Source organism: Bombina bombina, chromosome 5, assembly GCF_027579735.1.
Source record: "Bombina bombina isolate aBomBom1 chromosome 5, aBomBom1.pri, whole genome shotgun sequence".
Classification (NCBI taxonomy): domain Eukaryota; kingdom Metazoa; phylum Chordata; class Amphibia; order Anura; family Bombinatoridae; genus Bombina; species Bombina bombina.
In genome coordinates this window covers 64,339,844-64,357,788 of record NC_069503.1, presented here as the reverse complement: position 1 = coordinate 64,357,788, position 17,945 = coordinate 64,339,844, and the positions used below count along the sequence as shown (strand labels likewise).

Genomic DNA, 17,945 nt, shown 5'->3' with positions numbered 1-17,945 from the left:
AGGCTACTATATCAGTCTTCAAACATGGCAAACATTCCATCTCATTGCTTTACAGAACATTACTACACGACATTGAAAAGCACACTATAAATAACATAGTTTTGAGGTGGTCTGACACTCTGGACATTGAGGTGACACACCAGGTGATCATTGATAGCTTTCAACACATTAGAAAGGCCACTTTGGCCACAGATCTCAGGGAAGCCCATACAAAGATGCTCCATCAGGCCTACATGATCCCGAAAGTCCTTAAGAAATGGAATACAACAATACCTAACATATGTCCGAAGTGTCAGTTCATGGATCCCAGCATACTCCACTTTATACTCAACTGTCCACATATTAGGAAGTACTGGGCTCAGATAGCTTATTGGATTAAGGTTCTCACTTCAACTGACACCCCTCTCAGAGAGGAACAAATCTTGTTCCTGAAACTAGATAATACCCCGGTAGCTGCCAGACCCTTTATTATTAATGTGATTATTTTGGCCAAGAAACTTATTCTGAAACATTGGCCTTCTGGCAAAATCCCGAAACTTAATGAGTTGAAAAACGTCATCCTCACACAACTCACTAAGGAAAAGTGGGACACATTGGAAGACCCAAATAAAAGAACAGCGAAATTTTTTGAAAAGTGGGAACCCTTTATGCACACACTAGCCAGAGAGACACAGAAACAAATTATCTATCCATTTAGAGACACTATTTACATCTTAGAAAAACAGCTCACAGGACAGTGGACTTTCGACTGACAGTGTTGTGAGAGAGGGAACGTTTATTCTCACGCTATCACATATGAACTATGTCACAAAACAGGTTGTGCCAGGTAAAACCAGAACTGTACAGATGAATACCAAGATTGTAATGCCAAGCTACAGCATGCTCACTGTTCATTGTTGAATGTTAATTGTTAACTGATCCCCTTGAGAGGTTCCTTTAGGGGTCAGTCTATCTTAGTATAATTTGTTTATGTTTATTATAAAATGGCTGGAAAGAACGAACTCTATTGAATCACATAAATTCACTAACATTACTAGCAGAACTGATTGGACTTTGAATCAAGTATGGTACCCTCATAATAGTGAACTCTACAATATGTATCTTGGATCATTTGTCATACTTATCAATGTATTGTATTGTTCTGAAAAGCCGAAATAAAGAAAGTTTATAAAAAAAAAAAAGCAATGTGTACTGACTTTGCTTCTTGGAGCATTAACCTTAATTTATACGCATTAACCCCTCTCCCCCACTACCCCATATTTAGAGCCCACGTCAGGGTTCAATCTAGGTGAACTATTTTCACCACAAATTTTACTTGTGATGTATCAATGTCTTGGTAGTAGTTTTAACCGGACTTGGGTGTCCGATCTCCTTGTTTGTGTCTATTTGAGCAGGGGTCCTGCGTGTCCCCAAGTATTACTTTTATTTCTAAAACCAAATAAAAATGTAAGATATACAAAAAAAACTTATTCTAAACCATACAAAAATCTATTTCTCTTGTATTCTAGCACCATTTTGTTATCTAATACATTTAGACTTTTTAAAAAGCCATTTCTTTCTCATTTCAGTAGATTTTTTTGTGCTGTTTACACAACATATTTTTAATATGAACGTTTTGTGCCTGCTCAGTTCATCGGTTAATAAAACACAATAGATTTCTCATTTAAACTGTATAATTAAACTCTAATCACACAATTTAAATAATGAAAATTATTAAATAGTCCTCTAAATAATCATGTATAATTGTTATTAAATAGACATCTAAATAATCATGTATAATTGTTATTAAATGGTTCTCTAAATAATCATGTATAATGGTTATTAAATAGTCCTCTAAATAATCATGTATAATTGTTATTAAATAGTCCTCTAAATAATCATGTATAATTGTTATTAAATAGTCCTCTAAATAATCATGTATAATTGTTATTAAATAGTCCTCTAGATAATCATGTATAATTGTTATTAAATGGTCCTCTAAATAATCATGTATAATTGTTATTAAATGGTCCTCTAAATAATCATGTATAATTGTTATTAAATGGTCCTCTAAATAATCATGTATAATTGTTATTAAATGGTCCTCTAAATAATCATGTATAATTGTTATTAAATGGTCCTCTAAATAATCATGTATAATTGTTATTAAATAGTCATCTAAATAATCATGTATAATTGTTATTAAATAGTCCTCTAAATAATCATGTATAATTGTTATTAAATAGTCCTCTAAATAATCATGTATAATTGTTATTAAATAGTCCTCTAAATAATCATGTATAATTGTTATTAAATAGTCCTCTAAATAATCATGTATAATTGTTATTAAATAGTCCTCTATATAATCATGTATAATTGTTATTAAATGGTCCTCTAAATAATCATGTATAATTGTTATTAAATAGTCCTCTAAATAATCATGTATAAATGTTATTAAATAGACATCTAAATAATCATGTATAATTGTTATTAAATAGTCCTCTAAATAATCATGTATAATTGTTATTAAATAGACATCTAAATAATCATGTATAATTGTTATTAAATGGTCCTCTAAATAATCATGTATAATTGTTATTAAATAGACATCTAAATAATCATGTATAATTGTTATTAAATAGTCATCTAAATAATCATGTATAATTGTTATAAAATAGTCATCTAAATAATCATGTATAATTGTTATTAAATAGTCCTCTAAATAATCATGTATAATTGTTATTAAATGGAGGGATATAGATATTAAATATGACTGTAATAAAATAGCATGAAATTATTAGCTGCACATGTTATAAATTAGCAGCCTTGGGTAAGTGAATAGGCTGTATTCAGACACATTAGGGACTCTACAGACTAATACTGAATACATTATTGTTAGATTTTCCTATCCCTATGGAGGAGTTTTTGTTTCTTCCTCCCTCTTCCTGAACTCCAGTGCGGTACAGGGTAACAGTACATTGCAGAAAAGGTAAGTCAGGGCTGAAGAAATTTATTCTAGGAGTCTAGGAGCCAACCAAAACACTTAAGAGCCTGATTTTTTTTTTGTTCTTTAATGTGTGTGTGTGTATATATATATGTGTGTGTGTGTGTGTGTGTGTATGTATGTATGTATGTATCTGTGTTTGTGTATATGTATCTGTTTGTGTGTATGTATATGTGTATCTCTGTGTTTGTGTGTATGTATCTGTGTGTTTGTGTGTATTTGTGTGTGTGTGTGTGTGTGTGTGTGTGTATCTCTGTGTTTTTTTGTGTATGTATCTGTGTGTTGGTGTGTAGGTATCTGTGTGTTGGTGTGTAGGTATCTGTGTGTCTGTGTGTATCTCTGTGTTTGTGTGTATGTATCTGTGTGTGTGTGTGTGTATGTATCTCTGTGTTTGCATATGTGTATGTATCTCTGTGTGTGTGTATATCTGTGTATGTGAGTCAATTTCCTCCCCCTTCCTGAACTCCAGTGTGGTACAGGGTAATTTTTCTTTAATAAATATGTGTGTGTATATATGTCTGTGTGTTTATGTCTGTATGTATCTGTATTTATGTCTGTGTGTTTGCGTGTATATGTGTATGTATATGTGTATTTTGTGTATGTGTATGTGTGTGTATATGTGTGTATATGTATATGTGTGTATATATATATATATATTTATTTATTATGTGTATATATATATATATATAAAATTATTTTTTTGGTTTCATGAAGTGGACAGTTTGATCTCCGAAACGTAACAATAAACCACGTTTTGTTTTTTCAAAGTCCAGTGAGTGCGGATCTGCTTTATTATAGATATATATATATATCTCCACAAGAACCCAGCACTTATTCACAAAATAGCACATACAGTACTCCTCAAGAAGCAGGCACTCGCTGGTGTTTCAAATGTTTTTAATACATCAAAGAGTCAAACAGTGAACGTTTTCGGCCTTGCGCCTGTTCTCAGACATGATAATAACAGTTGTACTTACCACCCCTATATGTGCTACCAAATAGATACCCTGGTGAGCCGCTCTGCCGCATCCGGGTCTCTCAAAACATAGGCGACGCAACTGATGTTACTTAGTTGAAAATCCCAAATAGATATTAAAACAATTAAAGGGACACTGTACCCAAAATTTTTCTTTCGTGATTCAGATTGAGCATGAAATTTTAAGCAACTTTCTAATTTACTCCTATTATCAAATTTTCTTCATTCTCTTGGTATCTTTATTTGAAATGCAAGAATGTAAGTTTAGATGCCGGCCCATTTTTGGTGAACAACCTGGGTTGTCCTTGCTGATTGGTGGATAAATTCATCCACCAATAAAAAAGTGCTGTCCAGAGTACTAAAACCAAAAAAAGCTTAGCTGCCTTCTTTTTCAAATAATGATAGCAAGAGAACGAAGAAAAATTGATAATAGGAGTACATTAGAAAGTTGCTTAAAATGGCATGCTCTTGACATTAAAATCCATATGTTCTAGATGTCATGCTCTAGGCCCTGATCAGTTCCGGAGGAGGAGCCCAGGTGTATGGTCAGGTGAGACACCTGCTCAGCACTACCTCCACTGCAAGCAGTTGGCGGTATTTTCGCGCCTAAGCCCTTACACTGTGGGAGGCTTGCTCAAGCAAATCTATCGCTGCTGGAGCTGACATAGTGCTATTATACCGCACAAGAACTGTAAGCTGCCATACTCAGTGCATCTGGTTATTAGCCCTACCCGTGCATCTCATGCTGCTATAGAAGGAAGAAGGAAGACACAGAAGGAAACTATGTTGCAATGTATTTGTGAAAGTGCTTCCTTATATCTGAATTGAAGCAGAGGACGGACCCTGATTTAAGCTAGGAGGTCTCCCGGTCTGGAGCCTCCACCTGGGTTACCCCTGGCTTGCCGGTCGAATCCGGCGCGGTGACCCGCCTCCTCCATACTGACTTCAGTAAACTGTTTTCAGACAGTTACCTGGCCCCACCTGCAAGTTCCGCTGGGTTGTTGTGGGGGTGAGAACGCCGGACGAGTCGGCCCCCAGTGGATTCATCACGCTTTCTGTCTCTGGGGTGGAAGGTTGCCTCGCGGTTGCTCCCGGTCCGCTGTCTCCTCCCACCGGTGCTGCGTGAGGGACACGGACCGTCATCTGATCCTGGTTGTTCTCTCAGGTCACAGCCTGTCTCTTCTGCTGCCCGTTGATTCCAGCACTGGTCTGTCTGAGTGCTGTTTGACCTTTCCGGCAGCTGTGGTTAGGTGCACCCCCTTCCCACCGGTGCTGCGAGAGGGGGGTTGTGCTGAAGAGGAGCACCTTGTTCAAGATGCCTGGAAACTGGCAGGGGGTAACGTACTGATTGAAAATTCTGTGCCCCTCTTTTTTCTTCCTCTTTTTTGACACAATTATATCTCCAAAGGAGAAAGAGCAGGAGATACTTTGAGAAGAGGAAAGTAAAAACGGACACCCTGTATCTGGGTATATACAAGCAAGGCCTGATAAGGCTTAAGTTCAATGACATTGTTTCACCTGGCAGCTGGTTATGACACTGATCTCACCTATATTATTGTTATCCATTTGTTTTTCTTTTTTTTTTTCTCTCTTTCTGTCTTTGCCTGGTCTAGACCTAAAAATACCCAAATTTGTTCAAATCTCAAGTGTGTTTAGTGATTTAAGCTAATAACTTATACAATTGGGATTCGTATATACTAAGTTAATGATTTAAATTGTGGAAATTGGGCTTAATTTTGTTTATTAATTAATCCTAGAGAGGTGCCCTCTTCTGTTTCTCCCCCTATTGATATTCAGACTTTGAACTTTGGTCTAGATTCTCACACCGCCCCTAAGCAAACAATTGTTAAGTTAGTACAATTATTGCCCAAGTTTCCATGCAGAGGTAAGGAATCCTGAACTAAGATAATTAACGGCGGTTGCTGATAACTAAGCAAGAAATTATAAGTTCTAATTCTAGAATTCTGTAAATTCTATACAGTGGATAATTGGTTTGGAATCATTTATATCTAAGCAATGTTATACCTCTGTGGCTTATACGTACTTGCTCTTATATATGTACTGAGAAGAGACCCCAAAGCCTGAGAGGCAGACTTAAGGGTTTCTTTCTGTCTTTGCCTGGTTCAGACCTAAAAATACTCAAAACTGGTCAATCTTAAGTGTGCTTAGTAATTTAAACTAATACAAGTGGGATCTGTACATATTAAGTTAATGATTTAAATTGTGGATATTGGGATTAATTGTGTATATTAATTAACCCTAGGGAGGTGCTTTCTTTTGTTCCTCCCCCTATTGATACTCAGACTTTGAATTTTGGTCTAGATTCTCATACCGCCCCTAAGCAAACAATTGTTAAGTTAGTACATTTATTCCCTAAGTTTTCATGCAGAGGTAAGGAATCCTGAATTAAGATAATTAACTGGGGTTGCTGATAACTAAGCAAGAAATTATAAGTTCTAAATTTTAGAATTTTGTAAATTCTATACAGTGGATAATGGGTTTAGAAACTCCTATCTCTGACTGTGTTCCCTTTTTACTGAGGGGATAATTCTAGTCCCCTGGTTACTGGATTATGACTGTTTAACAACTTTTTGTCTTATAGGTAGCAAATTAGTGCGTCAGAAATTGTAAAATTATTTGTACCTAGGCATTGTAATACCTCTGTGGCTTATATATATTTTCTCTTATATACGTGCTGAGAAGAGACCCCAAAGCCTGAGAGGTAGACCTAAGGGCTTGGACTAAGGAAGGGAGACTCCCATTAATTCTGGGATATTTTGCACCCAGAAACCTAGGAGATTCCTTATAAGTTAGAATTAGAGGTAAATCAGAGGGTATAATATTTCTGGGTATATTCTGATTTTAGGCTAAGGACTTCTAAAAAAAGAGAGGAAGAGAGAGGAAAAGGAGAGAAGAAAGGGAAAAGGAAAGGAAAAGAAAAGCCCTAATCACTCTCTCACATTCTCATTCACCCCCCTTCCCTCACTGTTCCTTACTATACGTTATCACTTTAAGGGGCTTAACCCCTTTGAATTAGTTAAACCCCAGTTTTTCTCACATCACAATCACAGATTGATGGACAAATTTATTAATACACAGGTCAAAACGTCCCCCCTAAATATGTCAGCGAGGCAAAGGGATAAAAAATCTAAGGCCCCAACAGAAGTCACGCCCGACATTCACTCTACCATCACTACCTTCCCTCACACAAACACATCACTTGATTTACAAACACTTGTTTCAAATATATCAGAAGCCTTAACACCTAAATTTGATGCCCTCAAAAACGAAATAAAACAGGATATAGTGTCACTGACAATCGAAATTCGCCTATTCGCTAGTAGATTGAGCGAGGCGGAACAAAGAATCTCTGACTTAGAGGATATGATGGGCAATCACACTGATAAAATAGACTCCTTGCACTCTAAACTCATCAAAACCCAGTCTAAATTGGAAGACCTAGAAAATCGTGCAAGACGCAATAATTTTAGGGTGATAGGGGTCCCTGAGGAAAAACAATACGAAGATCTTACTAAATTCTTAACTAAAACATTACCACAGTTACTCCAAATTCCACTAACTCACCCACAGATAGTCCTCGAAAGAGCACACAGGTTAGGCTGGCAACCTCCAGACAAAGAAAACCCTAGACCAAGACCAATTATAGCAAAAACACTTAATTATCAAGATAAAGTTTTACTATTACAATCTTATAAAAAAAATCAACCTATCCTCTTAGGGGAAACTAAAATAATGCTTTTTCAGGATTTTTCAGCTGAAACATCAGCCAAGAGGAGGGAGCTGGCCCCAATCTGTACTAGATTAATAAATCAAGGATATCGAGCCACCATCATTTACCCAGCCAGACTGAAAATCATTATAGAGAACCAGACACATTTCTTTGATTCAGCCAGGGAAGCAGAAAAATTTATAAATCAACCCCCTGCTCCAGATCAAGGGCTAAGACTTCAGGCAATGACTAACACCTAAGCATAGTTAACTAAACCTGAGTTATAGCCTCTCTCTTTCTCTCTTTCATGGCAGTTCACCATAAGGATGGTAAACGAGGCCCTCGGTGGTCCTCGGTTGTGTTTCTGTGTTATTGTTGTGTTTTTTTTTTTGTTTTTTTTTTTTTTGTTTTTCTCTCTCTCTCTCTTTTCTCTCTCTCTCCTTTTCTTTTTTCCCTTACGATAATATAGATGGCCAACACGTTTAACAGATTTAGACTGACCTCCTGGAATATTGGGGGTATTACCTCCCCAATCAAACGAAAAACAATAATAGCACATTTAAGAAGAATTCATACTGATATTGCCTTTATACAGGAAACCCACTTAAAGACAGAAGAAATATTAAAACTCAAATGCTCATGGGTTAAAGAAGTTTTATTTTCACCTAGCAAACAGAGAAAGGGAGGAGTAGCAATTCTTTTGGGGAAAAAGCTAAATTATCAAATTCTGCATACAAAAAATGACTCTGAGGGAAGATTTATCATGGTAAAAATTAAGATTGATAAAGTAATATACACATTATGTAACATTTATGCCCCTAATGTTATTAATTGGTCTTTCTGGGAATCATTGCAGGCAGACATTATGATCTATAAAGAGGGTTACCTGATAGTTGGAGGGGACTTTAATATGGCACCCCAATACCCCTTAGATAGATTAAGACAACACCCATTGGCCCCCAGAACTAAAAGAGATAATATTGAATCCAAACTGTTTAACATACTTTTTCAAAATCTCGGGGTTAGGGATATCTGGAGGTCACAAAACCCGGACTTAAGGGATTACACATGCCTTTCTAAGGTGCATAAATCACTCTCAAGGATAGATCTTCTTCTTTTGGACGAAGAATTATGCAAAACGAGAGTAATGGCAGGGATTCTTCCCATATGTATCTCTGACCACGCCCCTATTTTCTTGGAGTTCCAAGCTAGTGACCCCACTACCACAAGTAATCGATTTCACTTCCCATCTTACCTAGCCATGGATCTCAAATTTAAGAACTGGGTAAAACTTAAGTTAGAAGAATATATATCTTTCAATCAGGATTATATCAATCGTCCCACCATTTTCTGGGAGACAGCAAAAGCAGTGATCAGAGGTGAGATTCTGGCATATTGTATTAGGAGGACAAAGAAATTGAAATTTAGGGAGAAAGAAATCTTAAAAGCAGTATCTAATACATACAATGGTTATCTTCTACAAAAAACATCCAGCACCTGGGAACGATATACCCAGGCGCTGAAAGATAGAGATACTTTTCTTCTCTATAAGACTTCTCAGAAGGAGCTGAGATTCCAAGCTAAACTTTACAGATATGGTAGTAAGTCGGGTAAACTTTTAGCAAGATTAGTTAAAAAAGATAAAGAGGTTTCCCTAATTGACTCCCTACTTGAAGATGGTAAACTGATAACAAAAATGGACGATATATCACAGATATTTTCATCCTATTATAAAGATTTATATTCTTTAAAAAATTCAAATATACTTGCCCGTGAAGATTTTTGGAGTAAGATTGTATCCTCATCATTATTATCTGACCAGATTGAAAATCTGAATCTCCCGATCACTGAAATGGAAGTATCAAGAGCAATTCATGACTTACCTTTGAATAAAGCTCCAGGCCCGGATGCCCTCCCCAACGAATTTTACAAAATTGCAAAGTTAACAATTTTGCCATATCTAACCTCATTATATAACAACATATATATAAAGGGTAACCCCCCTTCTCCTAATTTTGCAGCTTCCTGCACTACGCTGATCCTTAAGCAAGGTAAGGATCCAAAGAGGAAGGAGTCATATAGACCCATAGCCTTGCTTAATTCAGATTACAAAATTCTTACCACCATTCTGGCCTCGAGACTCCAAACAATTCTTCCTGGTGTTATTCATAAGGACCAAGCGGGCTTTATGTCCAAGCGTAACTCTTCAGCTAAGATAAGAGAATTGCTTCTTACTATTGATTTTTTCAGTACTGGGGAGAGTATGGGGGCTGGAGGGCAGGGGGTCACTCCTGATCTAGCTGTTATAGCAATAGATGCCGAGAAGGCTTTTGATTCAATACACCATGATCATTTAATTCACTCCTTGCAACATTTCGGTTTTCATGGTAATTTCCTTAACTTTGTTAGCAATCTATATAATGTAGCGTCTACAAAAATGTTAATTAATGGCTCGATTTCCTCAGATATTTGGCTTAAAAGAGGTACTCGTCAGGGGTGCCCTCTTTCCCCACTTCTCTTTAATGTTTCCATTGAACCCTTGGCCATATGCATTAGGCAACAGCTGGAGGGGATTAAGATTGGCACGGAAGAGCTGAAAATAGCTCTGTATGCCGATGATGTTCTAATTTACATGTCTAACAGTGCCAACAATATTCCTAAACTTATATCCATCATTGAACAATTCGGTTCCTTCTCCGGGTATAGAGTGAATACCACAAAATCGGAACTTATGTGGATTAAACCCCCCAAGGAACCTATGCTAAACATACCCTTCAAAATAGTCTCCAGAGCTTTTAAATATCTAGGGTTAATGATTTCACCTAATCCGGAAAAATGGTATAACCTTAACATCACCCCAGTTCTTAATAGAGTTATGAAGACTCTTAAAAATTGGCAGAATCTCCCCCTCTCGTTGTCAGGCCGCATAGCCTTATATAAAATGATTTGTCTTCCCAAAATTTTATATGTAATACAAAACATGTCATTGATCATAAGGGGAAGAGATTTGACAATATTTAACACTTCTCTGAGAAAATTCCTGTGGCAAAATAAAAAACCCAGAATTTCCTTACTTAAACTTTCTCTCCCCAGAGAACTAGCGGGCCTGGCGCTACCAGATTTAAAACTTTATAACTATGCCTTTTTACTACGCCTAATTTTGGACTGGGTACATGAGAGAGACTACGTCACTAACAATAATCTAGAAAGGAACATAATACATCCATATCTCCCTTTAGCAACTATTCACTGTATTGTTGCTCAATTACCGAAGGAGGTGAAAAAGATGAGAACAATCTATAACCCCCTTCAAGCTTGGTGGAAAGTGTGCAAACTCTTAGGTGTTGAACATAGGATTTCTAAGTTCATGCCACTATCAGGTAACCCTCAATTTCAAGCGGGAATTCAATTTTCACCTTTCCAGAGATGGTATAAGGTAGGGCTAAGAAAGCTCTCTCAGTTACTAGATTTTGAAAGAACATGCATAAAAACCTTCGGTGCACTGAGAGCGGAATATAAACTCCCCCAAAAAGATTTCTTTGCGTATTTACAAGCAAGGCATTTCGCATCTAATATAATAAGCACTTACGGTTGGAATTGGTCACAGGGGCCAATAGAGAAATGGCTTATCTTAGCTAAAATTGGTACTATGTCAATTTCAACTAGTTATACAGATTTGAGCTCTATAAAAGGAGCCTCTAATCTGGAAAAAATCTCCACTAACTGGGCTCCTGCTTTAAGGCAAAGTTTTATAGAGACTAGTTGTATCCAATTCTCAATTGCGGAAACTAAACGAGTCACTCTTTCTTCCACATGGAGAGAATCCCACATTAAATTATTATTAATGACTTTTTTTACTCCAGAAAAGGGAGCGCGGTACGGTAATTTTAAATTTAGCTCTTGCCCTAAATGTTCCCTTCCTTCTGCTAATCTTATACATATGTTCTGGGATTGCCCAAAACTTCAACAATTTTGGTCGAAATTACAATACTGGCTTAATACTATTCTGGGAACCTCCTCTCTGAGATTAGAGGTATCTCACATTATATTTTTATGGAAGGACTTAGAAGCGCAGATAGGCAATTCCAAAATTGTTAATATGGCCATATTAGCAGCCAGATACTTAATTCTCAGAAAATGGCGGGGAGGGACTGTCCCCAGTATCCCGGAGGTCAAAAATTGTCTAAAAAAACAATGTACTCTTGAGCAAATGGATACTAATTTAAATGAGGAACGAGAGGTCATTTCATTCTTTAAGAAGTGGGCACTTTTTATTAAATCTTTTCCCTCACGTGAAATTGACCTCCTGATTCATCCATTTAGAAACTCAGAAATGGTGTTGTTGGGCCTATGGTAATTCACTCACTCTCTCTCCTGGTTCATTTTTTCCCCTTATTTCCCTTTTTTTTTTTTTTTTTTTTTTTTTCTCTTAGTTCTATTACTTGTCTGTATGTACGTCGGCTGTTTGTTGTTGCTGGGTCCACCCCAGTTAAGGATGAGGATTGCCGATTAAGTTATTGTCATCTCTTAACTGGACGTATTTTAAGTTATAGGGGGAAAGTTAAACCTCTCCAACAGGTGATCATTTATTTGAGTGGAACAAACACTGAAATTTCACATTAGGCAGGTTAGCCTTACATAAGGTATACTTTTTCCTTTTTTGGTTTTTGTCTGGTTCTGTTTTTTTTTTTTTTTCTGTTCTCTTTTTTCTTTTCATTAATTAGATGTTTCTGTGTTTTTATGAGTGTTCATTTGTTTTTGTATTTTACTTAATCAGGAAAAGCCCAACTAGGTGTACAAATATTTCATATAAAGGGATCAGTAATTTGGTATGTGTTATGTGAAATTTTCCATTTAAAATTGTTTTGTTTTGTAATATATTTCGTGTTATCTGGCCCTGCGAGGCACAAAGAGATTGAATTAATTTGATTGTACACTCTGTTGGTTATAAATAAACATTATAAAAAAAAAAAAAATGGCATGCTCTTTAAATCAGGTAAGATGCTGGCCAAATTAATAAAAAATGAGAAAAAACAACCAATCATAGACAAATTGTATAATAAAGGTCTTCAGCTTTCTAAAGCCGAAGACATACTAGCTGCATTTAATGAATATTACCAGGAATTATATTCATTTAAAACAAGTGATACGCATACATCTGATGACTTTTGGAGAGATATCACGTATCCTACTGTCACATCAGAAATGGCTGATAGACTCAATGTCCCTATTTCCATAGAAGAAATAGAGAAAGTAATATCCAAGCTTGCCTCAAATAAAGCAGCAGGTCCAGATGGCTTGCCTAGTGAATTCTATAAGATCCTGATTGGTGAAGCCACCCCACATCTTTGCACGCTCTTTAACAGCTTCTTTATTAGTGGTAAAATGATCCCCTCTTCATTTACCAATTCTTACACAACTTTGATATTAAAAGGCGGAAAAAACCCTGAATACAAGGAATCCTACAGACCAATTGCACTGTTAAATTCAGATTACAAAATTCTTACTGCAATTCTAGCATCTAGACTTCAAAGACCCCTCTCAGAAATTATACATACTGATCAAGCAGGTTTTCTAAATAACCGCAACTCAGCCTCAAAAATTAGGGAAGCCCTATTGGTGACAGAATATTTTGAGGTACTATCTAATTTAACTAGCGGGGGGGAGGACATACCTGACCTTGCTATTATTTCCTTAGATGCTGAAAAAGCCTTTGATTCAATATTTTACGAACATATCAAAACATCGTTAAGACAATTTGGCATCAGAGGTAATTTTCTTGAATTTATCGAAAATCTATATAAACACCCATCTACAAGATTGATAGTGAATAACAACATTTCCCCCTCTATCTTGTTAGGTAGAGGAACAAGGCAGGGCTGTCCTCTTTCCCCGCTCTTATTTAATATTTCCATTGAACCTCTGGCAATTAAAATACGCCATCATTTGGATGGTATAAAAATTCGTAACTGCGAAATAAAAATCGGTCTGTATGCTGATGATCTGCTGCTTTATTTGGCTAACACCAAACTGAACTTACCAAAACTTTTTCAGATCTTGGAACAATTTGGTACATTCTCTGGATACAAAGTAAATATGACAAAATCAGAGATAGTGTGGCTCAGGAAAAATAAAACTTCAATATTAAAAACTCCTTTTCGCCATGTAAAAGATTCTTTTAAATATCTAGGGATTCATATTCCGACAAGGTCCGTAGATCTCTATACATTGAATATACCCCCAGTAGTAAAAATGATCAAAGAAAAGCTTTTGTTATGGCAAAATCTCCCAATATCACTTTCTGGAAGGATTGCCCTTTTTAAAATGGCTCTTCTTCCAAAACTTTTATATATACTTCAAAATACACCAATAATTCTATTAGGTAAGGATATACGTTCAATCAATACTTCACTTATACAGTTCTTATGGCAGAATAAGAGGTCAAAGATATCTCTTATGAAACTTTCAATACCAAGAAAGGATGGTGGTCTTGCCTTACCAGACATAAGGCTATATAACCTCTCCTTTCTGGCTCGTGTCGTAACAGACTGGATCTCATCTAATAACTATGTCTTGAATAATTATCTCGAGACCAGTGTCTGCTACCCATATTCTCTATCTGCATTAATACACTTAGTACCTAAAGAAATCCCCTCAGAAATTAAACGATTTAAAACAATTCTTAACCCACTTAAAGCTTGGCACAAGATAGTAACCTTTCTTTCAATTAATAATAGTGCTACCTGTCTTTTGCCTATAATAGGTAACCCTATTTTTCAATCAGGATTGCATTCCGAAGTCTTTAGGAAATGGCATAATCGGGGGTTAACCAAGGTATACCAAATAATTGATAAAGAGAGAAAATATATCAAAACATTCCAGGAATTAAAAAGAGATTTTGATTTGCCCAATAAAGACTTCTTTGCGTATTTGCAATTAAGGCATTTTGCACAGGACCTAGTTAAGAAAGCTGGTTGGGAATGGGGACTAGGTAAACTCGATGATTGGCTTGCTCTAACAAGAAATGGTCATATGTCAATTGCACCATGTTATCATCTTCTGGGTACAAATAAAGGAGAACCGGTACTGGCAAAGATTGCCCTCTACTGGAATACAGCAATCCCTCAGAGTAATATTGAGTCTAAAACTATTCAATTGTCAATTAAAAAAATTGCACAAGTAACGCTCTCTGCAACTTGGAGGGAGGCACATGTTAAGCTCCTTCATGGGGCATATTTTACCCCCGAGAGAGGTTTCAAATGTGTGAATGTAGGGTTTAATAAATGTCCTAAATGTTCATATCAGGCAGCTGATTTAATACATATGTTTTGGTATTGTCCAAAGATTAAAAATCTCTGGGCTAGGCTCGAATACTGGCTAAAAAAGGTGCTTAAGATAGGCTATGTCTCTTTGACAATATATCAGATAATACTCTGCCTTAAGGAAGAGCCTGGTAAGCAAACTGATGAAAAAATAATAATCTCCGCTATTCTTGCTACCAGGTATTTAATCTGTAAGAAGTGGAAAAGTCATGCAATGCCAAGCATTACTGAAATTAAAAACTGCATGAAAAAACAATGCATTTTAGACCAGAGAAACGCGGATATAAATAATGAACAAGACATTAAAAGGTTCTTTGATAAATGGGCTGCCTTCTTAAAAATCTTTCCGGCTGCAGAAATAGATTATATAATCTTCCCCTTTAGAAATACAGAAATTGTTCTATTAGGGAACTGGTAAAGCTTCAGGAGGAAGAAAGTGATGGTAATTTTTTTTTTGTTTTTGTTTGGTTTTTTTGTTTTTTTGTTATGTTTTCTCTTCGCATGGGGGGGGGGGGGAAACAAGGGGGGGGGGGTTATACTGAAAATCAAAAACTCCAAGCATTGTAGGAAAATAAAATGTTTGTGTTCATTAATGTGATGATTAGCCTAAATTTAACTACATGTATAAATGAACATAGTACTATGTTGTCAAATTTATTGTATCTTTTGATTATGCCATGTTTTCAAAATGGTTGATATTGTTTTTGGACAGTGACTTGGATTATAAATAAAACAGTTAAAAAAAAAAATGGCATGCTCTTTCTGAATTACAAAAGAAAAAATTTGGGTACAGTGTCCCTTTAAGGATAATAACGGCATACACACCCTATCATCAGTAATACACATAACCCCAGCTAGCATAAACCCTGCATCTTAAAATTTTACAGATTATACCTGGGCACACCAACTAACCATTCCTATGACTACCACTGTAGATTATAATATATTTCAAATCACTTCACAAAAAACAATGCAAGTCAAGGTTAGTGTTGAGACCCTTGGGGACTAATGTTTCCAAATTGAAAATCCATTTGGATTCCCTCTGGAGGAGCATGTTAACTCTGTTGCCACCACGGGTGGGAGCAGGGATATGGTCAATTATAATGTATCTCAGATCTGATACATTGTGTTTGTATTTAAGAAAGTGCCTTGGTACCGGTTGGTTTGAACTGCAATCTCATAAAGCCATACGTATGGACGACCTGTGGTTGGCCATGCGTGTTCATAAGTCATCCTGGGTCTTTCCAATGTAGAATTTCCCACATGGGCAGTGTAACATGTATACCACATGTGTGGTAGTACATGTGACCCTATAATTGATGGAATATCCAGAGAAATAACCTAAGCAAGGAGGAACGTATTGCTTTGAAGGGCCTGAGAGACAATCATCAATTGGTTATCCGTGAAGGATGACAAGGGAGGTGCTTTGGTGCTCCAGGACTATGCTGACTATAAAAAGGAGATTCTGTCACAATTGTCTGATGCCCTGACATACCACAAACTGGTGAGTGACCCTACTAAAGAATTTAAATGTACAATTGATAACTATATCATAAAAGCAATGGAATCTAATTGTCTGTCTAAAAGTGTGAGTGAGTTCATGATGGTTGCATTTCCCATCACTCCTGTTATTTACACGCTCCCAAAATATCACATACAGTACTCCTCAAGAAGCAGGCACTCACTGGCGTTTCAAATGTTTTTAATACATCAGAGTCAAGCAGTGAACGTTTTCGGCCTTGCGCCTGTTCTCAGACATGATAATAACAGTTGTACTTACCACCCCTATATGTGCTACCAAATAGATCCCCTGGTGAGCCGGTCTGCCGCATCTGGGTCTCTCAGAACACAGGCGACGCAACTGCGCATGCGCCGACCGTACTACGGAGTCCCCTCTGGGCCAACAGAGGCTAAACCTTTAAAAGCAAATCAGACTGCATGTTACACACTCAGAATGTAATACTCCTAAGCAGCAAACTGAAATAAATACAGTGGGAGTTTATGGATTATACATAAGCAGTTAATAGGGTCACTAAAGAACATCTTATTTTGTTGATATTGCATCCTAGCATTAATGGCATTTGTAGACCCTATAATCAGCATAGGTAATTGTTTGCTATACAAAGTCAGGTAAACATATGGAACATAGCAACCATAGCCCTTAAATCATAGCAACATTACACACAATACTAAATATCAAACATAATTTTAGGGGTTGTAATCTTGCATATTTAGAAGAAATGGGCATCAGGCAGATTAAGAACATAGTAGGATCGGGCACACTAACTAACCAGCAGAGTAATTAACATTACTGATGTTACTTAGTTGAAAATCCCAAATAGATATTAAAACAATTAAGGATAATAACGGCATACACACCCTATCATCAGTAATACACATAACCCCAGCTAGCATAAACCCTGCATCTTAAAATTTTACAGATTATACCTGGGCACACCAACTAACCATTCCTATGACTACCACCATAGATTATAATATATTTCAAATCACTTCACAAGAAAACTTCACAAAAAACAATGCAAGTCAAGGTTAGTGTTGAGACCCTTGGGGACTAATGTTTCCAAAGTGAAAATCCATTTGGATTCCCTCTGGAGGAGCATGTTAGGGATATGGTCAATTATAATGTATCTCAGATCTGATACATTGTGCTTGTATTTAAGAAAGTGCCTTGGTACCGGTTGGTTTAAACAGCCATCTCATAAAGCCATACGTATGGACGACCTGTGGTTGGCCATGCGTGTTCGTAAGTCATCCTGGGTCTTTCCAATGTAGAATTTCCCACATGGGCAGTGTAACATGTATACCACATGTGTGGTAGTACATGTGACCCTATAGTTGATGGAATATCCAGAGAAATAACCTAAGCAAGGAGGAACGTATTGCTTTGAAGGGCCTGAGAGACAATCATCAATT

At 36.6% G+C, this 17,945-nt stretch overlaps 1 protein-coding gene across 2 annotated transcripts in view; it reads right to left on the bottom strand.

Moving 5' to 3' along the window:
* LOC128659867 (gastrula zinc finger protein XlCGF26.1-like) overlaps positions 1-16,928 on the bottom strand; it is a 98,963-nt gene extending 82,035 nt beyond the window's left edge. Inside the window, exon 1 of one of the 2 annotated variants that reach the window (XM_053713444.1) lies at positions 16,792-16,928. The gene's annotated coding sequence lies outside the window, so the exon portion shown is untranslated. Of the gene's footprint in view, positions 1-3,960; positions 4,042-16,791 lie in introns of those variants that run through there. The other variant, XM_053713443.1, reaches the window with a different exon arrangement.
* Positions 16,929-17,945: the final 1,017 nt, after the last annotated feature.